Genomic DNA, 8,922 nt, shown 5'->3' with positions numbered 1-8,922 from the left:
ATTACTTTGAAAATTAATTTATATTTATATAAGATTAAAACTTGGGGAAAACACTTAAAAAGTAATTATAATAACTCACATATTGAAATAGATCACAGTATTCAAGAGAACTAAAAGATTCGTTTAGAGAAGCTATGATAGCTTAGCATATACATCAGGGTTGTGCATAACTAAGATGTTGCAGACTTAGAGTGAGTAATTCTGCCTTAATTCCTGTTCCTTGTTTGGTTGTGGATTTGAGGCAGAGTTACTCAGTCGACTGTCTTACTCATCTTAAATATTCATAACTTGTATATGACAGGCGATCGTAGTGGTACCGAGGAGGATCATGATATAAAGTATCATCACCAGTTATCAAAGCACTTTCATTTTTATGTATGCGCACATAGCGGTACGATACGTAGGAGTGTTAGCATCAAAGGGAAAACAGAAAGCACTAGAACATTTACAAAGAGTACATTGTCGAACACACTAGGAGTGCATTGTCAAACACACTAGGGATACATCATCATATAACAGACGTTTCTTTCAAATTGGCCAAAACTTTGTTCAGTAAAGAGTCTGTTACTATCATTCGTCATGAATTGGCGTGGTCCTCATCATACTAAGTTCATATGTTTCTATCGCTTCGACCGACAAGTTCGTGAAACCTTCGTCACTCGTATTGACAGTCCGACCTAAACCTCAGTTTTGTCTTTCATATTCTAAACCCCGAAGTACTCATGCGAAGAGTACTTTGTCCTCCAAAGCCTTATCGTCAGATGTCCGCAGACCGTCACGAAATACCACTCGTCCAACAGACCAAGTTCGAGCACAGAGGCTATGGACGAATACATCCCACCTATCACTATCAAGTGTATGCGCAAGGGTGGTGTATGATTATGATTACGCAGATTTAGTATGTGTGTTTCAACCCTATCTCATGTTCCTTGTTTGGTTGTGGACCTGGGGCAGAGTCGCACATCCGACCGTCTAACTAATCTTAATTATATACGACTTGTATACACGAGGTGGTGATAGATGGACCAAGTATGAATCCTATCATGAACACTAGGGCAAAATTGCCAGGTCTACGAATGGGTATTCTGCAAATCAAAGGAGCGCAACCCCAGTAGTACTGTAAGAAAGCTAATTTCGGGACGAAATTCCATATAACGGGGGGATGATGTGACAACCCGAAAATTTTTGCTTTGAAAGCTCACTCAGTCAACTCAACTGAGTGTCAGACTCATTGGTAATGAGTTCTAGCCTTGTTAAAGGTCATTCTGAGGAGTTTTAGCCTGGTACACTTAAGGAATAAGTGTTTGGATTAGTCAGTTAAAGTTCCAAACCATCTAGCAAACCGTAAACCACCTCAAAAGGAGTTTACGGTTCAGGACCCTTGAGTTTACGGTCAGGGTGACCGTAAACTCCCTCCTATATGCATATTTCATGATCATTTTGATCATTCCTTCCCTTTCAAACTCAAGAACTTCCAAATCCTCTCAAGTATCATCGACTTTTCATCCTAGATCTTCCAAAAAGTAAGTGATTCTTCCTTTGATTTATTGATACATCTCTTAATCTAGTATCATCTCATGATTTCATCCATGGAAATCATCTTTTCTTAGATCTTCAAGAAACACCAAGAACACACACTAGTATTCTTGGATCCTAATCACCCTTACAAGCTTCTAATCAGTAAGTATACTACCCTTAGCTTGATATATGCTTGAATCACTAGTTTATCGCCTTGAAAACATCACTTTTAGCCAAGAACAAGGTGTTTACGGTCTAAGAGTATCTTCTTAGACTGTAAACGCTAATGAAAGGTGCATTAGAGACCTTAAACCCTTCCTAAGGCTAAGCATGGTCCCTAGAATCCGATGCCTTTGAATGAAGCCCTTGAAAAACCATCATTGTGCAAAGATTTGAGGAGTTTACGGTTGGATCTCCTTAGACCGTGAACTCCATGACCGTAAGGTCACTAGACCGTAAACCATAGGACCGTGAACACATATATGCCACATGGACCGTAAACTCCATTGGTGGCCGTGAAACACCCATTAGTTCAATTATATGTGATTCCAACACTTTGACAAAGTGTTTCCTAGTCCCGTAAGGTGTTTCTTTGCAATTGGTTGCTTCTAAAACACTAATTACATACACATATACGCCATTATATGTCATTTAAGACCCGTTGTGTCTCGGGAGTTCATTCGTGGAACTTCTCATCCTTAGCGCGTATTCGTTTGAATCACCCACATAAGGTGAGTCCATACCCCGTAATCAATCTTTTAAACTGTTTTAAATGCTTTTAAGGGGGGGAATACAAGTTGAACACAATGATAATTGTGTAATTGTTTGTTATAAACATTTTCAAAAGATTACTTATGTCATTTATAAGTTGTCAAAACACTTCAAAAACTCTTTTAAAGTTATGTTACTTTATAGTTTAACCAAACTCCGTTTTTAAAGTCCAAGCATAACTTAGTAACAAAATGAGTCTTTTCAATAACAGTACAAGTAAAACACTAGTAAACTATAAGGGGTATAGTTTAGGGGTTCAGAACATACTAAATAGTAGAGCATACTATAAAGAGAAACAGGGAGGTAGAAACAATACACGATAACATAAAGAGAAACAAGGAGGTAGATACAATACTTCAGAGAGACATACTATACATTACATACTATACACTACATACTAGACAGAGAGAACATACAATACATCTAGTACATACAAACCATATACAAGAATACTATAACATAAATGTGAGCCAAGGTTTCGGGGGATGGCATCAGCTGTCATGGCTCGTTTTGTATCCAGAGTCTCCTTAAAGGAGAGTGTGAATTTGTGTATAGATCTATACTAGATTGACTATCCTACACCTTGTTGTTCGCTACAGTGGGAATTGCAAGTCTACAGGTGCCAAATGTCATTTCTTCCGACGTCTTTCATCGTCGTGTTATTAGTCGATAGTATGGTGCAATCATATCACATTATACCTTAAATAACAATTGATTTCAGGTAGGTAGTACAGCAGTAGTTACTATAATACAACACTACAGTACTATTATTATTTTCCCATTACTTTCAGTAAGTGACAGTTCCACTTGAAAGCTAATACAAACTATTTTCGAGTCAAGATAGTTATAAACTAGGGAAAAACTTACATTTTACAAACGACACACAGAACAGTCGAGTCTAGTACATTCAGTAGAAAGGGATCTATAATGCTAACTTTATGATTCCTTAGTGTATGCATTCAGGGATATATATTAATCGGGTCCGATAGGTAGTAGGATGTGTGCTTTCCGCTTCATTTCATGTTCCTTGTTTGGTTGTGGGCTTAGAGCAGATACACCCAGCCTACTATCTATCCGAGCTTAGCTATATATATGTTCCTTGTACACCAAGTAATCATAAGGGGTACCATGTATGGGTCAAGTCATAGGACACAAAGTCAATGCACAGTTTTCTAGTACAAAACATACTTTCCAAATCAGAACTTTTGGTATACAAAACTAGAAACTTAACCAGTAAAAGGTTTAATCCATTTTATTAAACCAGTAAAACTTAAAGGACCTTAGGTGGTTCATTCTTTAATAACTTAGTTTATACACCAGGGTTATATATAATTAATATCTAATAAGTAGTTGGATGTGTGCTTTCCGCCTCATCCCCTGTTTGTTGTTTGGTTGTGGGCTTAGGGCAGATTCACACAATTAACTATCTGTTCGATATTAGATTATATATAACTAGTATAAACTAAGTGATTATAGAAGGAACTACTGTGGTTATCATTTTATAATAAGAAATAAGGGTTTTCTTAAAGGACCTTTTCATCAAATATAAAGGAACTATTACAGTTAACTCCGTGAGTACCGAGGGAATACGCAAGGGTTATATACAACGATGATCTAACAAACAATGGGATGTGTGCCTTCCGCCTCATTTCTTGTTCCTTGTTTGGTTGTGGGCTTAGGGCAGATACACACAACCGATTGTTTGTTTACTCTGCGTTTTATATAACTTGTATCCATTTAATACTCATAGAAAGGACTGTAGAGTCATTTTTACTTATCTTTCATCAAAGCAGGAAATATAGGATTTTCTGGAGGAACAGGCAAACTTTTCTAACAGAACTTACAACTTACTACATTTTTCAACTACATTTTACAACAACTTTCTACAACTTACTTACATCACTAAAATCTTATGAACTCACAAGCTTAATTGTTGATCAACTCTTTCAAATAACTTGTATTCTCAGGAGCCTAGTAGACAGGTACTCGTGCTGGGAATTCAGAAGATGGAGCATAATAGCTTCAAGTCTTGTTTTGTTATTTGCTTATGTATTCTATGTTTTGTGGACACACACATTGTAACACTTTATTTCTAATGAAATGGTTGTTCATTACTTTGCTTACTATGATGCATGACTTGTGATACTAAACATGACGTCCTCCGCCCCCGAACGTTTCCACCGTTCCGGTTTTGGGGTGTGACATCTTCTGATCAAGACAAATCAGAAACTCATCATTGATCGTGAAGCTTCAAAATATGCAGTGTTTCTTCAACTGATTGTTGAGTGTTTACGCTACTCTCCTCTCGTTAAAGCTTTGACGACGATGGAGAACATCCCCATGGTCCATATATCTAAGGCTTACTCCACGACAAGCTATCTGAAGGAGGAGAACACAATCACATTCAAAGTCTTCAACGTCAGAACCTCCTTCACCAAATCCTGCTTCTTCTCTCTGCTAGGGCTTCTACAAAGGGAAGGACTCATCGACACTGAATCCATCACAAACAGGGCAATCATGGAGGTTTTCTACCAAATGGGATACAAGGAGACTCTCACTGCCGTCTTCAAGTTCAAGAAACCTCATCTACCTTCGATGTGGAATGGTTTATTCACTATTTTATTTAAATCTTATTCTAAAAGAATCATAGGTTCTGACTATGCAAGCAAGTTGTTCATGACGATTATGTATGGGCTTTTCTCTGGTGAAAATCTTGATTTTAGTTATGTTCTACGGGCTCAACTGGTCCAGAGCACCCTCTCCATTACCAGACACAGTGAAATTTCTTGTGCTAGATTCTGGTCCATCGTCGTAAAAAGGGCAAGTGATCGATTCAACATTCCGGTTCTGGAAGACTCTCTTATGGTTCAAGTTCAGACATTCCACACAAACTTCATCATTCTGGCAGATACATCAAAGTTCACTTTCATCGGTTCCATCCCTGAAGCCATGTTAAGTGAAATCCCAGCTGCCAGTGAAATTTTGAAAGCTTATTGGAGTCTACCTGTCTCAGGGTTTCGCCCTTTGACAGATGAAATTCATCAGATTTTGGAAAAAGCTGACAAAACTAAGAAAGGTGGAAAGAAGAAGGGTGAGAATGGAGGTCCATCCAAACCTGCCCAGACGCAAAAGAAACGAAAGTCACAAACTGGTTCATCCTCTCCTGCTCAAACACCCAAGAAGAGGCGAAAGGTTAAGAAGCTGACTCATAAGCCACAAACTCCCACTCCAAGCGAAAGTGAATATTCATAGTCTACTAGTCACTTTTGCACTTCAGAATCAGAGCCAACACAACAAGAGGATACTGCGACAACTTCGCTTCCTGAAGTTTTGCAGCCCATCCCTTCCAACCCAGAGGTAACCTTTTCCTTACCAGAATATACTCCTACATATGACGATTTCTCTCAAACACGTCCTTCATCTCCTACTACCACAACATCACCACTTACCATTGGACCTTGTCTACCTCCTGTTTCCTCACAACCACAGGGAAGTAGTCCTCAATCAACCCCCATCTTTACTGAATCAACTACTACAACAACCACCACCAGTAAACCTCTTGTTACTGTCAACGCATCTGATGCGGGGGAGGGACTTCAGGTTTTGCTGATGGTCCCTCTTCCCCTCCTATCTCTCCTCTTCGTCAGGGAGATTCAGAAACTATTTTTGGTAGTGATGGCTTTGACTTTGAAACCTTCCATTACAGCCCTTTCTCAATTCAAGCAAAAAGTGGTGATGATGCCCCTGTCACTCAAAGGCATCTCAAAGAAACTAATGAGAAGTGGGACTCTTTGATCAAATCCTACAACACTTCTTCCAGTGATGCCTACTATAAAACTGTTGTTGAAGCTATGCTTGACTCTTTAGTCAAACAACACGCTGAGAGTTTAGTGAAAGCCCACAAGGCTGTTGAATATTCTACTACCTCCTGCAAAGAAGCGACCAAAAAAGTCGAAAAGCTAATTTCTGATGCTCAAAAGTTTATGACAAATCTTCAGACTGCAGCTAAGAAAAACACCTCCAAAGCCAATGAGGTGATTGCGAATCTAAACACCACCCTTCATAACGAGAAGGATGCTCTCAGGAAGGTTCGCACAGGTATTCAAACAAATAATACCACGTTTCACACATCCATCTCTTCTTCACTTGAAAATTTTCAAGCTGATTTAGTTGTTGAAAGCAAAATAATGGATGAGCTCGCTGCCAAAACCACAAAGGTCAAGGTTCAAGGAGTTAAACTTACGCAAGCAACCAAACAAATTGAAGAGCTCAAATCCAAAAGAGTTGTGATAAAGAGCTGTGTTGGTGATGTTATGCCCTTCTCTCGAATCTAATTGAATCTCACGATTCTCTGATTCCCATTAACATTCGCAGGCATATTGTTGAGAAACTTCCCCCTGCAATCTCCATGCTAAATCGAATTGAGGGTGTTTCGGAAACCCTAGTAATTCCAAAACAAGGGGGAGAATCTACAAAGGAACAAGCTTTAAAACCATCTTCTGGGCATGAAGAACAAAAACGGAAAGTGTCAAATGAACTGAAGGATAATGTAGCTTTGGATTCAAAGGGAGAAGAGAAATTAGTTCAAAGTGACACCGAAGAAGACGAGCTGGATGAGCAACCACTAAAACGAAGGGCTGATTGAGAAGCTCAAATAGATGAACATAACAGTATCATTCGAGAGGCTGAAGAAAAGGAACGAGCTAAACGTGAAGCTTAGGTAACTCTTAAGAGTCGAAAGACTTTGTTTCCATATTGCACTATGGAGCGCATCACCATTGAAGCTATCGAGTGTCCAAACATTCACTGGCTCGAACCAGTCACTTCGTTTTAGGTAGAGAACACAGTTAACTCGCAATTTGACATGCCCATGACTGTCAAGGCGTTCTTGTTTCGGAGCTTTGAAGTGATCATACATGCCCCTCCATCCGATGCGAAAGCAAATAAATTACTGATGGAGTTTTATTTAAAACACGCCAAACCTCGGTACATCACTTGGAGCGCTCAAAAGATAACATCAGTAAAGGTTATTAGGCCTGTTGAAACAGAAAGCTTTGATAATGTCAAGTTCAAGACAACAAGAGGATCTGAAAGCACGATTCATGAATTTTCTCTTGCTGATATTCTGTGCTTAAATCCATATGACTGTATCATTTTGTTGCACTTTGTTTTGAAGGATGAAAAGAAGTACGAACCTATCGTGGGTCATATAAAGCGAATGTTGGTTTCGTATTTCTATGAGGTAGCGAAACTGGATACTGAAATTGCCAACGTTCTGTAAAGAAAACCCACAGTCCTTCCTATTGGGAAAGCGAAAGATATCAACAAAATGCAAATGGGAAAAATAGAAAAGGATAAAACTGGAATGTGATGTTTCGTCGTGGTTCAGAAGCTCATGGTGACTTCCAGAAATGTCTCTTCGCACTGCCCGACAAATACTTGTTCTCCACGTCTTGTTTGGAATTTATTTTGAAGATAACAAACAAGTGCAAGCTGAATGATGATGTTGCGAAGAATAGCTACAATGACATGATTCGCTGGTACATAGCGCTTCGCAGTACTCTCCTTGCTGTGATGCCAAAGCTCTTCAAGACCATAAAGAATACACAACAGTGAAGAGCCTCCCGCCTTAATTGACGCAAAGGGGGGGGGGATTGTTGGGGTATAAGTGGTGCGTCATTGGACTTATCTATTTAGGTCATTTTGTAATTGGGCTGGGCCTGTCCATCCGTCATTTATTATTAGGGTTATAGTATTTAAGGTGCATGCATGCACCGTGTTTTGTAACTTTGGCTCTGCGGCAATAAAGTTCAAAAATAGCGACACCGTTCTGAGGCTCGTCTGCGCAAAGGATCTTCTGAGATTCAGGGAGAGAGACATTCATACCCTAGCTCGTCACCAAATCATTTGCAGAAAAGATGTCATGGAGGTTGCTGCTAAGGAATTCACTGGAATGGTCGCCATAATCATTAATGGAAAACTATGGATGGGATCCATGGGAAAATCTGACCTGAAGCTGTTCGATAAACCTAGAGAATGAAGTCCAAGTCAATGTTAGCCGCAAACCAAGGGGGAGATTGATAGGCTATAATTTTGTGGTTTGGGCTAGGCATTCTAATGTATAGGTCTTGGTAGGATGATAGAGAGTGTTGTGGTGATTGTAACTTGTTAGTGGGTGTGTGTTGCCTATTCTTGTAACCCTAATCACGCCTCTACAGTAGAAATTCTTCATCGAGTTCTTCTGAGGCTGTGGCTTATAATCATTAAGCATATTTTGATCCATTTTCATGTTCTTGTTCTTTACTGTTTTGAATCTAATCGATCTTACAAGGATTTATATCCTAACACATATCCTAAGGTCCAACTCTCCAATTAGCCCAAAACACACATTCTTAGAAGTTCAATGAGGGGCCAAGCATTCAAGCCCAAAAGGTGGCCCGAAACTCGAAGCCCAAAGTTTGAAGCCCAAATAGAAGGCATACGCGGGGCGTAATCCTTCGGTACATTGGGCATACTCCTCCTCGCATTGACCACCATCGGGGTGTATGACTCAGTACGCGGGGTGTACCCTTGCAAAGCTCAAAATTCCAATAGGTGCTTAATGGATTAAGCACTTAGGCTCAAACTTTTGAT

This window comes from Lactuca virosa, chromosome 9 (genome assembly GCF_052849685.1).
Source record: "Lactuca virosa cultivar CGN04683 chromosome 9, Lactuca_virosa_CGN04683_v6, whole genome shotgun sequence".
NCBI classification, from domain to species: domain Eukaryota; kingdom Viridiplantae; phylum Streptophyta; class Magnoliopsida; order Asterales; family Asteraceae; genus Lactuca; species Lactuca virosa.
This window is presented reverse-complemented; position numbering follows the sequence as displayed.